Genomic DNA, 13,536 nt, shown 5'->3' with positions numbered 1-13,536 from the left:
TGACTGCATTCTGAATGCAGAGCTGCATTCACCTGTTCATGCTTCTGCCCTGAGAAAGCTCTCTGCCCCGGAGGAGGACCTGAAAGAACATCAATTCAGCGTAGAAACAGATTACCAAACAACATAGGATGCTCCATCATTCCACCGTTTGGGAACGTGAAAGGATGGCAGTAGTATCAATAAGGGACCCACCTAATTTAGTTCCCACTCCCTAAACTCTCTCGTGCAGTTTTGTTGTTATTGTTGTTTTGTTTGTTTGTTGTTGTTGTTGTTTTTACTTTACTGCTTTCCTTGTCTTGTTTCATATGACACCTAAGACATGTTCGTTTCCTAATTTAGTTCCAGTTCATCATTTGCTCCTGCTGGAATGGAATAGGAATTTGACTTCTGTTCATCCTGTTATCCCTTCAGCATCTGAACCTGGCCCATAATATCTCTTCATTAACACTGTTGTAGTAAGACCTGAAAGACTAGGGGCCAGCGAGATGGCTCAGTGGGTTAAGATGCTTGCTGCCAATACTAAGGATCCGAGTTCGATCCCTGGTACACACATAGTAAAGGCGAGCCCTGATTCTTAAAAGTTGTTTGACCTTGAGCTCCATGTGTGCACTCCTGCACACCTATGTCTACACACACAATGAAGGTCATAAGTTTTGAAAGCACGCAAAGGACTGAGTGAACGAATGTATCAAAATGACTAGCATGAATTGTTTTTCATCTGCCCTTCCCAGTGGCCTTTTTTTTTTCCCTTTAATGAATTGTTTGATGACTTTGAATACAACCAGAAAGCTCAAAAGTCCCTTGATTCTAGAAAATTCAACAAAAATTCAAGCTTAATGTTTATAAATATTTGCCCAATGAATGTGTGTCAACAGACGAAATAAGAGAGGCGTTGGGCTGTTCATAAATTGGGCCAAATGACAGCTCATCAGTGATTCCTAAGGTAACTGACGGAGGGTCAGTTTGCAGGCTCAGGCCTGAAGCTGGGTCAGATTGCCATCTCCCTGTGCTTCAGGCTCCTGCAGTGTCACCGACAATCTGTCTGTCATCACAGAGCAGGTGGCCAGCCAGGACTCTGGGGCCGATATGGTGACTATGTCAGTTGCTAACCAGGATCTGTCCTGCAGGGACAAGAAAGTGATTGGAATTAAGTTTCAGTTTACCCTGGATAAAGGCCAAAGAGTTGTTACCTTACAAGTGAAATCAGCCTTGTTCCCACATAGCCCTGTCCCCTTGCAGTAATCAGTAGTAAATCTATTAATTTATCTGTCGTGCACTAAAAACTTTTTGAGATTCTGCAAAGGGGGAATGAATATTCCACAAGACTGCTATCATCTACTCATGAACTGGGCTTTCCTGATGCAACATCCCAATCTGCTTATGCATCTTTGTGAGGTAAATTACAGTATCCATTCCTGCCTCTTAAAATTAAAAATAAAAAAAGGCCACAAAATACATGCATGCCCCTTTAAATTTCCAAAAGGAGTTTCTGGTTTTATGTTTATATTGTTAAGTATCAATATTCAATAGAGCCACGGAGTAGAAAACATTGTGCAAAGTGCATAGGGCCATTTATAGATGTCTACTGACTTCCTGACTTAACGTAAGCCAATGGTTAAAACAAAAGGTCAATCTAAAACAAAAAACAAAATGCCCCCCAGCAAGAGAACCCCTTGGAATACAGTGCCAGACATGTCTTCTCAGCAGGAAGAGAACAGCCCCTAATAGTACAGCCCTGGTTTCAGCAGCTGTTTGTTTTCTTCAGATTAACCAGATAAGACAGATATGTAGTGACACTTAGGCAAATGAATCTCTGTGTATTTTCTTTCTCCATCTATAAAATAGAAGTCATCGGAGCCCCTCTGACTAACTTATAATGATCTCATACAAAATGAAATTATAGGCAGCAAATATTCTCAATGCCTCCTCAAATAGCCTACCATTTATTTAGCTGCGCCTTCTAAGAGATACAGAAACAATTCTAAAGATAGTCATGGTTTTCTGTGTCAGAGTAGAATTGAGAGGGGGGAGTAGGTTGTAGCTACTGAGCTTCGTTTGCTCATGAACTCACGATGCCCTTGAATTACGTAGCATGAGTCTGAGTTCATAAAGAGATGAGAGCACACTGGTTTGTGATCCAAGCACTTCCATTGGCAGCAGAACCAGCAGCGATAACGTGGTAAATTAAGACATCATTCCATTTTGCCTCCAAGGCTCTGCCATTTTCACCTTTGAAGGCTGCTATCTGGGACCGTGGTAACCCCTAGATTCTCAGCAGCAGCCAGCAACTGAAGAGGTGGTGAAGGAGCCATGCATCAGGGATGGTATGTCATGAAGGAGATTTGTTGACATAGCTGACCTACGATCTCTCAGGGACAAGTCTTCAGAAGTGAATGGTAAGGAACAGCTACCTGCTACAGAGCACTTCAAGGTGTTCGTTCTTGCTCTGGATGACCGAGAGTCTCTGGGACCATGTTGAAGACAGTAGAAAAAGTTGCGGAAAACCAATGAAGAGGTCTTCATCATGCAGCTAAGGTCTCTTTGGAAAACACTAATGTGAGCAACAAAGTCATAGTTGTATTTGGATTTGTTTCAAAATGACGCTATTTGAAGCTCCCAATTTTAATACAGATGGATCGAGTTGATACGTAGCTCTAAAAGCAAAGGAATATTATCAATAAATATAGCCATGCTGTGTCCTTACAAAATGAGAGCATGCAAGTGGCTTTTTGTAAATTTGTGACAGGAAAGGAAAGTGATTCTCTGATGGGGAAGCCTGCCTTCCCCTGGTTGACTCACTGTATAGGATTCTGTGCAACAAGGACCACAACATAATTGTTACCAATAATAAAATGCCCTGCCATGGAACTAATTCTTTAATTTCTTTTTATTTGTGGGAATATGATTTTGATAGCACTTGACTACCAACAATAAGAGCAAAATCATTCATTGACTGACTTCTGCAATTGGTAACTCTGTGAAACATATTCTGTACATTTTATCCTTCTGACAGCATTTTAAGGAGATTTTATGATTCTGGATTCTCTGACAAAGACATGGCATTCTAGGGGTCAAGATGCTTCCAATGGTCACAGGGCCAGAGCAGAGTTGTGAGTCCAGTGAAGGTATTCTGAGTCCTAAGCACTGGATCTTAACCAGACATTTGTTCTCTGCTGCCCCTACAATGATTCTGCCTTTGAGTTGCCATTGGTAAAGTTGGAGGATACGAACTAGATGTTTCCTTGGTATAAAACCCAGCGAAACTGCAAACTGAAATTGTTGGATAAGTTCACGCTTTGGAGAAATGTTGCTCAAATGTGGAATAGCACGGCCCTGATGCTTCTAACTCTAGAATAGCTTCATTGTCCCACCTGAGGAAGTGGGTGATCCCTCAGTGACGGGGCACAGGGACAAGGACTCTCACTACCAGTCCACCAGAAAGCTGGTCACACTCTGTGAAGCTTTGCGTGTACCAGCACAGCTCACTGCTGGGTGGAGTATTAGACCGGCATTTTAGCAAGTCAAAACACAGCACAGAAGTGCTCAATGGCGAGGGTAAGACTCATGGGACAAAGGCCAATAGCACCCGCATGTCAACACAGACTCCCCACAGGCATCCCTGAAGTGAACAGCCTTGGATCCAAGCAGCAACAAGAGAAATCCAAAGGACAAAATGAGGTGCTCTGTGGCCACCTGAGGTTTTTAGATAGAGAGATTTAGTTACCGTGTTCCGTTCTGGATAATCTGGTGTACTACAGAAATCTTTTCCCGATACAGAAATCTTTACGAGACTGAGCTTAAGGAAGAGCAACATGAAGCAAGTGGTAAAGGCTGACAGAAGAAAGGAGCCTGGGGATGACAAGGCTTAATGAAACACCAACCCATGGCAAGAACAGTGGTACCTCTGGCCAAGGCAATCCAGGTCAAAAGAAAAGGAACTATAGTGGGGTCCTCATTCTCTCCATGATAAGAATCCTTATGGGTTTCAACACAATACTAAATAGACCGTTTTTTAAATGTGTGACTCTTGGTCTCCTCTTTCTGGAGACTGGATATAAAGCTAGATCTAATTCATGCCACTTGCATGTGTTCAGGAGTGAATTTGCTGAAGGCTCCGAGCAAAGGTTTTTCTAGGAACTAACTCATGAGAACCTCAGGATGCATCACCTCTCAGTAACAATCCTAGGCAGTTCCCTAAGTGGTTGTACCATGCATTCTCTTTTAGTTAGTGATAAAGTGGAAACTAATATGTAAAACTCCAAGTCCAAAGGGGGAAATACAGCTGTCAATATATGAGAATACCATTAGAGATGGCCACTAGGACATACTTTTGTGATTGGGGTAGAAATCCCCACTCTCATAAGTACGACGCTTCTTCTCTCTGGAGCCCCAGCCTGCAGCAGCCTCACCGCTTCCTTGAGTACAGCTGCAGTCTCCCACAGCCTCGTGGGTGATGCAGACCTTGATAATTCTTGCAATAAAAATCCAGCCATGTATGACATTTAGGAGGGAGGGAGCAAAAGGTTTAAATTGCCTTTGGGCGCTGGAACCATTATAAAGTTGGCTTTAATGAGAAGTGGAAGACAAAGAAAATTAGGGGCTCAGATATGGAGCCAAATCAAAATGGGTACCAAATCACTAGGCATGGGGCTGCCTCTTAATGGCTCTCGATAAAAAGAGCATTGAATGTAGGTTTTCTCCAGGAATCAAAATTTCAAGTAGAAAAGAATAAAAAAAAAAATGGATGCCTCTTTAATACCTTCTTGGATGCTGACAGGGTGGACTTAGGGTACCCTAAAAACACCAGCTCATTTGCCACCCTATGTTACAAACGTACTTACACTTTCAAGAAAATTGGAGCATTCACTAGGCAGCCCAGAGAAGCAAATCTGCTTGCCACACACGCCACAAGATCTGTCCCAAAGGAATACAGTTCACTTGCATTTCTATTCCATTCTTTCACTCTCTCTTTCATTGCCTGTGTTCTCTTTCCTACAACTGGAGTGGAGTCTTTACCCACCAGCCTCTCTCTGTGTCATTGAGATGCAGCCACTTTTATTTCGAAGCCCCTTTATTTGAGTGTGAGCCAAATAGCTGCCTCTCACTCCCTCTGAAAGCCGGGCCTCGAAAGCCATCATTACCAGAGGACACACAGTAGCTGAGTGATGGGGACCTACTGGGTCATACCACGTGTCAGTAGTCTGTGCAGTCTCACAGAAGTCTGCACGGAGAGCAGTGGGGCTTCCAGGAAAAAAAAAAAAAAAAAAAAAAAAAAAAACCTGGACCCAGCAAAGAATGGAAACTGTTGTTAGGCAGGAAGCATACCTGGGAATTTGGACACAAGGAGCAGCTTGGAGCATGCTCTGCCAAGCTCAGTACCCATCGCACTAGAAGAACACCTCACGTACTTGCTGTCTAAGGTGAGCACCCATGGCACGTGAAAATGGCTAGAAATGGGGGCCCTGCCCGGAGAAACTGCATCCCTAGGAGATTCACATCCACACCATATGGAAAGGATGCTAGCCCAGAACCTAGAAAATTGCACCAGGGGACCTGAAAACCATTCACTGATGCCTGGGTTCCACCCCCACCCCACCCCCAGACTGCAAACTCACTAGTCTGGGGCGTGGCCTACTCAGTGGGATTTAAAAAACCTCTCCTGCAGAACGGAGGTGCAGTCAGGGTTAAGAGTCCCTGACAGGCTTCCAGAAAGAAAAAAAAAGAAAGAAAAAAGAAAAAAAGCCATTTCTCCCACCTTGCTGTGTTGTAGAAGTCAGACTGATTCCTGGAGTCCTCATCTCTCCTTACTTAAGGCCCTACAGCAAGAACTAGGCTGTAAGTATGAGAGGCAAGTTCTACCGAAGGACTTGAACTTGCCTGCCCCAGGAGCCTCAGCTCTCTCTTCTGTCCCCTGTCATACAGCTGCCCCTGACATCGCACTCACCTACCTTTCTTGGCAAAACACAAGGGCTACTATCAAGTGTTGCTGTCAAAGCACCAACTTGGAACTCCCACCTCAGGGTCTGTGGCAGCTTATACCGCACTTGAGTCTGCATCCCCAGGTGTGTGCCATCAGGGCAGCCAGGTTTGGGAGCCACTGAGCTCCACAGTGGGTCATCGCCTTTCATCCTGCCAAGTCATTAAGGATTTGTAAGGATGAATGAGCCTTCGTGAGAGCAACGGCCTGCTGCAATGCTCCTTTATTAATTATGGGGAAGTGATGTATTGGCAACGGTAAGGCTTCTCTTGGAAAGGACAATGAATGATTCGTCGATTGCTGCATTAGGTCTTTACTGACTCAGTCTTAAGGCTCAGTTGTTGTTGTTTTTTTTTACTCCTGTCTGTAGTTTAAAAAACAGCCCAGCGTTCACACCAAAGGGCCTCTTGGTCTTTATTCCCATGTAAGCTGCAAGGTGTGAGCGAGATAGCAACACCTGGTGTCTTTCAGAGATCTCCGCTGGGAAACCCCTGCCCTCGTCCGTGTTTGATCCGCAGCCTCTAGTAGCTAGCACATATTTCTTCCTATCTGAACACGAAGGCGAAATACAGAGTAAAGATTTAAAAAAAAAAAAAAAAGGTGATGCATCGCCAGATTCCTTTTGCTAAAAGGAAGCTTCCATTAGCAGAGGACTGGAATGTGGAGGAAGAAAGATGTATCTAGAGTAGCAAATTCAGGGGTAAGGAAAGAGTAGGCGAGTTGGGGTGTGGGGGGGTGTGGGGGCTCGGGTTGTCTCTGGATCAGTCTAGCGAGGTTCCAAAGAAAAGTTGCAGCAGCACGGGTGTGCGCGTGTCTGGGTGCGGAAGAGAGCGCTGGCTTGCGAGGCGGGTACGCACTGCGGGGGCTCCGAGGAGGCCGGGGAATCCAGCCACTGGTGGAGCGTAGAAAGGAGAGCCGGTGGCTGCCAGGGCCGCCCGCCCGGCTTGGTGCTCCTGCCAGGCACCCGCGGGCGGCGCGCGGGGTCCGGTGAGGCAGGAGGCGGCGGGCCCGGCGGCGCGTGCGAGCGAGCCAGTGCGAGGCTGCGGGCGGGCGGGCGAGCGAGCGAGCGAGCGGGCGGGCGGGGTGCGCGGGAGGGAGGGGAGGGAGCGAGGGAGGGAGGAAGGGAGGGAGGGAGGGAGGGAGCGCAGCGCGCGCGCCGCCCGGCCCCGGCCCTCCCAGCCCGCCGGCCTCGCCGCCTCCCGCCCGCGCGCACCGCTGCCTGCCGCCGCCGCCGCTGCCGCCGCCGCCGTCGCTGCTCGAGCGGGCGCTGCTCGGGAGTCGAGCCGCCGCCGCCGCCGCCGCCGCCGCCGGCTTTGTGCTTCCAGCCGAGGATGGGAGCGACCTCTTCCTGATCGCGAGCTGTCTCCAAAGGGAGCGAGCGCGCCCGATCGCCCGGCGGCGTGCAGGACCCCGGGAGGGAATCCATCCACAAGGCTCAGCCCAGGTAAGGAGCTGGTCCCCGGCAGGCAGGCAGCGACAAAACGGCAAGAAGGGGGACTGTTCTCTTTGCGGTTCCCTAGGCTGCGAATTCTCTTCGCTGAAGCCAAAGGGCTGGCTTCTGAATTGTTCCTCCGTGTGTGTGTGTGTGTGTGTGTGTGTGTGTGTGTGTGTGTGTGTGTGTGTGCAAGCGCGCGCCTGCACATTTTCTGGGTGTCCGCGTTTCTCCTAGAGTGAAATTGCTCAGGCTGTTGGTGGTTTTTGGGCGTGAGGGTCCCCGCCTGCCAGTGTAGATTGCCAGAGAAGAAAAGGCTGCTGGGGGCTGCGGGGGGGGAGGGGGGAGGCGGAATAGGGGGAGGGATGCTGCACCCTGGACCGTGCTGGGCTGCGAGGAGGATTCAGGGCGCGAAGAGCTAAGTCCACCCGGAAAGCAAGCGGCGCAGCTGGGAAGCCAGACACCTCCACCCACTGGACTCCTCTCACGGTCGGTCACCCTTCCTCCTGGTAATCCCTGGGGTCTTCCCCCAAGGCTCCACTTGTGAGCCACCTCTCCTGGCGGGCGCTGGGTGCTACTAGCCGAGGACTGCAGAGGGGAAGGAGGTGTGGCTGGGTAGCAGAGAAAGAGGAGGGAGAGATGCGGTGGGGAATGGGCTGTAGGATTCCCCGTGCACGGGCACTGTGGCCCTGTGCCTTGGCGTGTGCTGGGGGATTCTGCACACACCGGCGTCTTTACCCAGAGATTCAAAGGGAGCTTCACAGCTGCATTATTTGCCACTGAGGCTGGGCTGGCTCTTGGGGAAATGGCCAGTGTTCTGAGATTCAAGGATCTCCTTCTTGGCTCCTCCTTCTCGAGGAAGAGGGAGGTCTGATAGCAGGACAGTCCGCCAGAGAAACCAAATCCATCCTAGAGATGCTTTAAAAAAAATACAACATAAGTGCGTGCTTGCATCCTTGCTCCCCCTTACCCCCCCCCCCCCAGCCTGTCCCCCTGAAGATCCACAGATTCGGTCTCTGTCTGGTGAATGACTTGCTGGCAGTTCCTACTTCGCTCCCCAGATAAAGAGGGGGTGCTTGAGTTAAGAGCAGCAGTGATCCAATTTAACAAAGCATTTTTTTTTTTTTGGAAAGCGAGCAATGTGCATATTATCTATGATCATGGGCAGAAAGTCATGCTTTTTGTGCTAGGTATGGTTTTAACCCCCGTTAGCCTGGCACCCTGGAAGGCGCTCTCTGCTCATCAGCCACTAGTGGTTGTGAATATAAAACAACACAAACTTTGTTCTGCTGGAGGTGTAAAGACTAAAATGAGAAAGAAAAAAAAAAGGATATCAGTGGGAGGTGTAGTGGAAGAGGCTTTTCAAAAACTGACAGATGTGCTGAAGACAGTTCAGGCATCCTGGTCATGGAGCCCAGCCCGCGGCTGAGGAGGTGGAGATTTCTGATGGGATCTGCTTCCAGAGATTGCTGGAGTACGTCAGCTAGGAGCCGCTGAACATCTACACCCCTAGACCTGCTGTGTGAAGATTTTTCAAGGAGAGGGTGGGGGGCGTGGGAGGGGGGCAACCTGGAGGGAATTCTGAAAGTATGCTCCACTAAAACACACACACACACACACACACACACACACACACACACACACACACACACCAACCACCACCACCACCACCACCACCACCACCACCACCACCACCACCACCACCACCACCACCCACAGCAGAACTCTTCTGTGTGGGGGGCAGAGGGAAGGGAGGGTGAATCTAGATTCTTCATTCATTTGCAATAAGAACACAAAGCCGGAAGAAGACCGGCTGTTTTTAGGTTCCTCTTTCGAATCCTGTGTTACTGGGATTTTGCTCTCTGGTTTTGCCAAACTTGCTTAATTTGGGAGGTTAACCGGTTGTGAAGGCAGGAGGAAGGACAGCCTGCTCCATCTTTAGGGTTTTGTGAGTGAGCTGGTGGGGAAGGAAGGACCCACTGCTTTCTGTCCAATGGGCTTTCTTAAATCATTTTCATTCTACACATTTGGCCTGCTTTGAGGGTTCCATTTGGCTCTCTGGACTCTTTAACTAAGACCTCCCCTACAAAGAAAGCACTGATGCTTTCTCTTTTTAAAATGGCTGTTGTGTTTTTATTAAAAAGGAATGATTAGTTCCTAGAAAAAGAGTGAGCAGGAAACAAAAAAACAAAGGTGAACTGAGATAAACCATTATTCACTCACTGCTGAGCTGATCAGAGGTAGCACAGGATGTGAAGTGTCTAGGGTGATCAGTCTTAACTACTCTGTCTTGAAAGCTGCTTAATCCGGGCTGGGGAGAGAGTAGTGGACTAAAGGCATAGTCAGGCTGTGGTTCATGTCCCCCTGTCTATCTGTAGACCTTCCTGCTACTAGAATGGTTTCTATAGTATCAATTTGGATTTAGACTACGAGATAGAATTTCTGTTGACCATGAAGGGGGAGGAAAGAGCACAGAGCAGTGAGGGTGCTCTACTCCAAATTAAAACAGGAGGGGAAGGTGAGGGATACCCTGATGTGCAGGAACTGCAGAAGTTGGCTCTTTCAAGCTCACTATGTTTTGAAACAATAAAATCCATCGAAAAGAGCTGCAGCATTTGTTAGCAGGCTATATTTAACATGTTTTTTTATCAGACAAAAATAGACTTTTATTTATCTTGCGAAGTAAGCGCATGGTTCCTTCCCTCTCGGTGCTTAATCTGTTTCTTTGACAAAGGAAATGAGGAGAAGAACTCGGTAGCTTCTATAAATTGTATCCCTCCTCTAAAAAAAAGCGAATGGATAGAAAAAGGAAAAGATGTGCAATGTAAAGACAGCGTTCTGCTCTTGATTGTGGATGCCACAGTTTTTCTGGACTCACGTGTGTCCCTTTCATGTTGCCGTTCAGTGTGGCCAGTCTTTTCTCCTGGGTGCTCTAGGTAGAGGGAGAGCAATGCACAGCAAAGAAGCAAGAGGAGGCATCAGCAAGATCCAGACTGAAATGGAAGTTGTATCTATAGCAAGAAAGACTTAGAGAAGACAATGTTATAGCAGGTTGCACATTTCATGTTCTTTACCTCTTGTATATGCTTCTTTCAAGTAATTCAATTGTTGTTTTCATTAAGAATTTAGGGGTCCAAGTGCTTCTTACTGTCACTTAGGGATGTAAGTCTTTTGCTTAGCCGTCATTCAGAAGGATTCATACTCCATGATTAGATACTATAAACTCACAGTTAAACACCCCCTCTCCCCAGTAAGAACATTTACCCATCTGACCAAATTCTACTGCTCCCTCTTGTGGCAAGTATTCTCCCTGACTTTCTCCAGGTTCCAGAATCCCCACTGCTCCTTTGGCTGTCTACCTCTCCAGCTCTAATTCTCAGTGGTGACTGAGACTAACCCAGGCCAGTGAGGTCCTGCACCAGCAGTTCCCACTTTTCCCTCGGAACAAAATGCTTTGGGCTCCTGGGAGATGTCTCTCGGATTTTGTGGAAGTAGATGTCAGGTGTTTTCTGACCCGTTGGGATGGACTAGACTCGGGAAATATGAACTCTCAGCTTTTGCCTTTGGGGCTTTGATTTAAAGGTAGGACTAGTCCAGTGGGGCCTCATTACATGCAGTAGGATTATTTTCCATCCTCTCTCTCTCTCCCTCCTTCCCTCCCTCCCTCCCTCCTTTTTTCCTTCCTTCTGGCCAGCCTCCTCTTATCCTTTCTCTATTTTTCTCTCTCTCTCTTTTGCCTCAGCCTCTAGCCTCTCGTGTGTCTATGTGCATCATGTTGAAACTTTAAACTAATCAAGGAGTAGGCTCTCAGCATTTCTAACATGCAACTCAGACAGCTCATTTTCTGACTTGGAGCCTTCTAGGCTAAGAGCTTATTGGTATGCTTTCATCCCAGGGGCTCAGAATACAGATAGGGAGTGTCCTGATTCAGCAGTCCTCGCTGCTCTCTTCCCTGCTGAGACTTTGTTTGGAACCTGGCTGCCCTATAGTCACATCTGAAGCTATCCTTTGGTCCTTCTAGTCCACAGTGCAACAAGGTAGATGAAGATTCAAATAAAACATTTTGACTTTACTTCCGGTCCAGTTTTCAAAGAAGGGAGGAAATATCCTGATGGACAGGTGAGGCAAGGGAATTTTTTTTTTGTGGCTGCATCATTTATACCTAGTTGCCTGAGTCTGCGCTTAAAAAAAAAAAAAAAAGAAGTCATAGGTTCAAAGCCTTTATCCATTGGCCAACACAGGATCTGAAATCTTTGGTGTGAAAGTCATTCATTTGAGTGAAGGTATTCTGTCAGACAGATCCCTAACAAAATACAGAGGTACTGCCAGGCAAAGAAGTACTCTGTGTGAATCCTCACAGGCCATGAGCACATGTTGATTTGTGAACCTGGAATGGTTTATGCAATCAACTGGCAGAAAGTCTTAAGGACCTAGGATACAGGAAGACAAAGAGGAAGTGAAAGGGATTTAGAACTGGATTTATGCCCAACAAATGCCATCTGAGACTGTTCTGATGGGAAGTATGAGGAGCCCAGTACCCAGGAGGAGAACTTTTAAACAAAGGGATCAGTAACCCGAGAGTATCTGGAAGCAGGCAAACATGGATGCCCACACTAAGGTTTTACTCTTAAGCAACCTTTGATCATTTCTTGAAAAGTTAGCCTTTTTTTTTCTTTAAGTCTTCTGAGAAATAGGCAGAGTATTTTCTGCAGAGTAAATTGATGGTCTTAAGATCCTGAAGGTGCTGTATTGTACCATTTTCCAGCATTCCCATTGATAACCTAGATGACAGTAGCCTGATACCAATTCAGGTAAATAGTCACTGGCACATTCAAGAGATAATATCAGGGGCCATCTTAAAATAAAAGGCAGAGTAGTCACTCTGCAGATCTCAAAGTCACAAATAATAACTTCTTTGTTGAATCTAATGTGAGGTCCAGTCGAACAGCAAGGCAGTGATTCAGCAACTTACATGAATCCAACCATGACATTTATTGAGCACTAGGTGTATATAAGGCCCTGCACTAGGCTTTTCAGAACACACACATGGAAATGGGAGGTATTTCACATTTGTTGAGCACTGATCATCTTAGGGTCTAGACAAGTTGCTGTACATATGTATATATTTTTCTGATTTGGTGCTTATAAGTGGCCTTCAATGAAGCATCATTGCCTTAATTTAAAGATGAAGACTATGGAACAGTTGAATGACTTGGCCATGGGTGAATAAGACTGTTCAAAAGCCATGCTCTGGATTTAGTGCTTCCTGTCATGATCTAGAACACCCATACATGAAATGCCATGGCTGAGTAAGGTAGGTTCTGAACTGCTGAAGAATGAAGTGCTTGGATGAGATGAACAGGAAAGAGAAGCTTGCCCTGTGAGTTCCTCAAGGAGAGGGCACTTGGGGTCACTCCCAAAGAGGGAAAGGGGTTTAGGAAACCAATTTTGAACCATGTGAAGCCCGTCCCAGACATTTGATGACAAGGACATCCATAGAACAATGTTATGAGCATCTCCGTAGCTACTGATCTGCTCCCAGTCAGGATCATGCATAGGAGCTGTAGAGTTAGGGCAAATAGTAACTTTATGGCACTGCCTAAATGCATTTTACACTTGAAAGCCACTTCCAACATGCTCTTGCAGCACAGCCTTGAAAGGCAGAGGCAAAGAGAAAGAGTAGGACACCTGTCAACTCATTTCTTCTTAGTAAAAGAAGTAATTTTGTTTGGTTTTAAAGATAAGCTCTCACTATGGAGCTCAAGGAGGCTTTGAACTCCCCTGCCTCTGCCTCCAGATTTCTGGGATTTTAGGTGTGATGTGACACCGGGTATTCCTGGGTACCACTCTAGATTGATTTTGTTTCTTTATCATCTATGGCTCTAATGCATTCTCTCTTGCACTATTCCAGCTTCTCCAAGATCCTTGTTAATACACAGGACACAGGGCCACTCTTTGGTTGTGTTCATTCCTTAGTATAGAGCCTCCAAGGCTCATAACAGGTTAAGGTCATTAGATTGCTTATTCATCTCCCAAAGGGACACTTGCTTTGTAGACCTTCACTAAAAGTGGCATCAGGGAGAGTTTGGAAAGGTACTACCTCTCAAGAGTCTCATCCCCCTTTCAA

The 13,536-nt window shown here is 46.8% G+C and overlaps 1 protein-coding gene across 12 annotated transcripts in view; it reads left to right on the top strand.

Annotated features, from left to right (window-relative positions):
- The window catches only part of Slc8a1 (solute carrier family 8 member A1), a 375,206-nt gene that overhangs the window by 51,165 nt on the left and 310,505 nt on the right, over window positions 1-13,536 (top strand). For 6 of the 12 annotated variants that reach the window (XM_052746402.1, XM_052746400.1, XM_052746398.1 and 3 more), the window contains exon 1: window positions 7,211-7,421. The exons of 1 other annotated variant lie outside the window; for it this stretch is intronic. The gene's annotated coding sequence lies outside the window, so the exon portion shown is untranslated. Of the gene's footprint in view, window positions 1-7,210; window positions 7,422-7,782; window positions 7,899-13,536 lie in introns of those variants that run through there. 5 more of the 12 variants (XM_052746407.1, XM_052746405.1, XM_052746406.1 and 2 more) reach the window with 1 other exon arrangement.

The sequence above is a fragment of the Peromyscus californicus genome, unplaced genomic scaffold, assembly GCF_007827085.1.
Source record: "Peromyscus californicus insignis strain IS unplaced genomic scaffold, ASM782708v3 Scaffold_1__1_contigs__length_55948999, whole genome shotgun sequence".
In the NCBI taxonomy this organism is placed as follows: Eukaryota; Metazoa; Chordata; class Mammalia; order Rodentia; family Cricetidae; genus Peromyscus; species Peromyscus californicus.
Note: the sequence above shows the minus strand (reverse complement) of the source record. Positions and strands in the feature narration are given on the sequence as shown.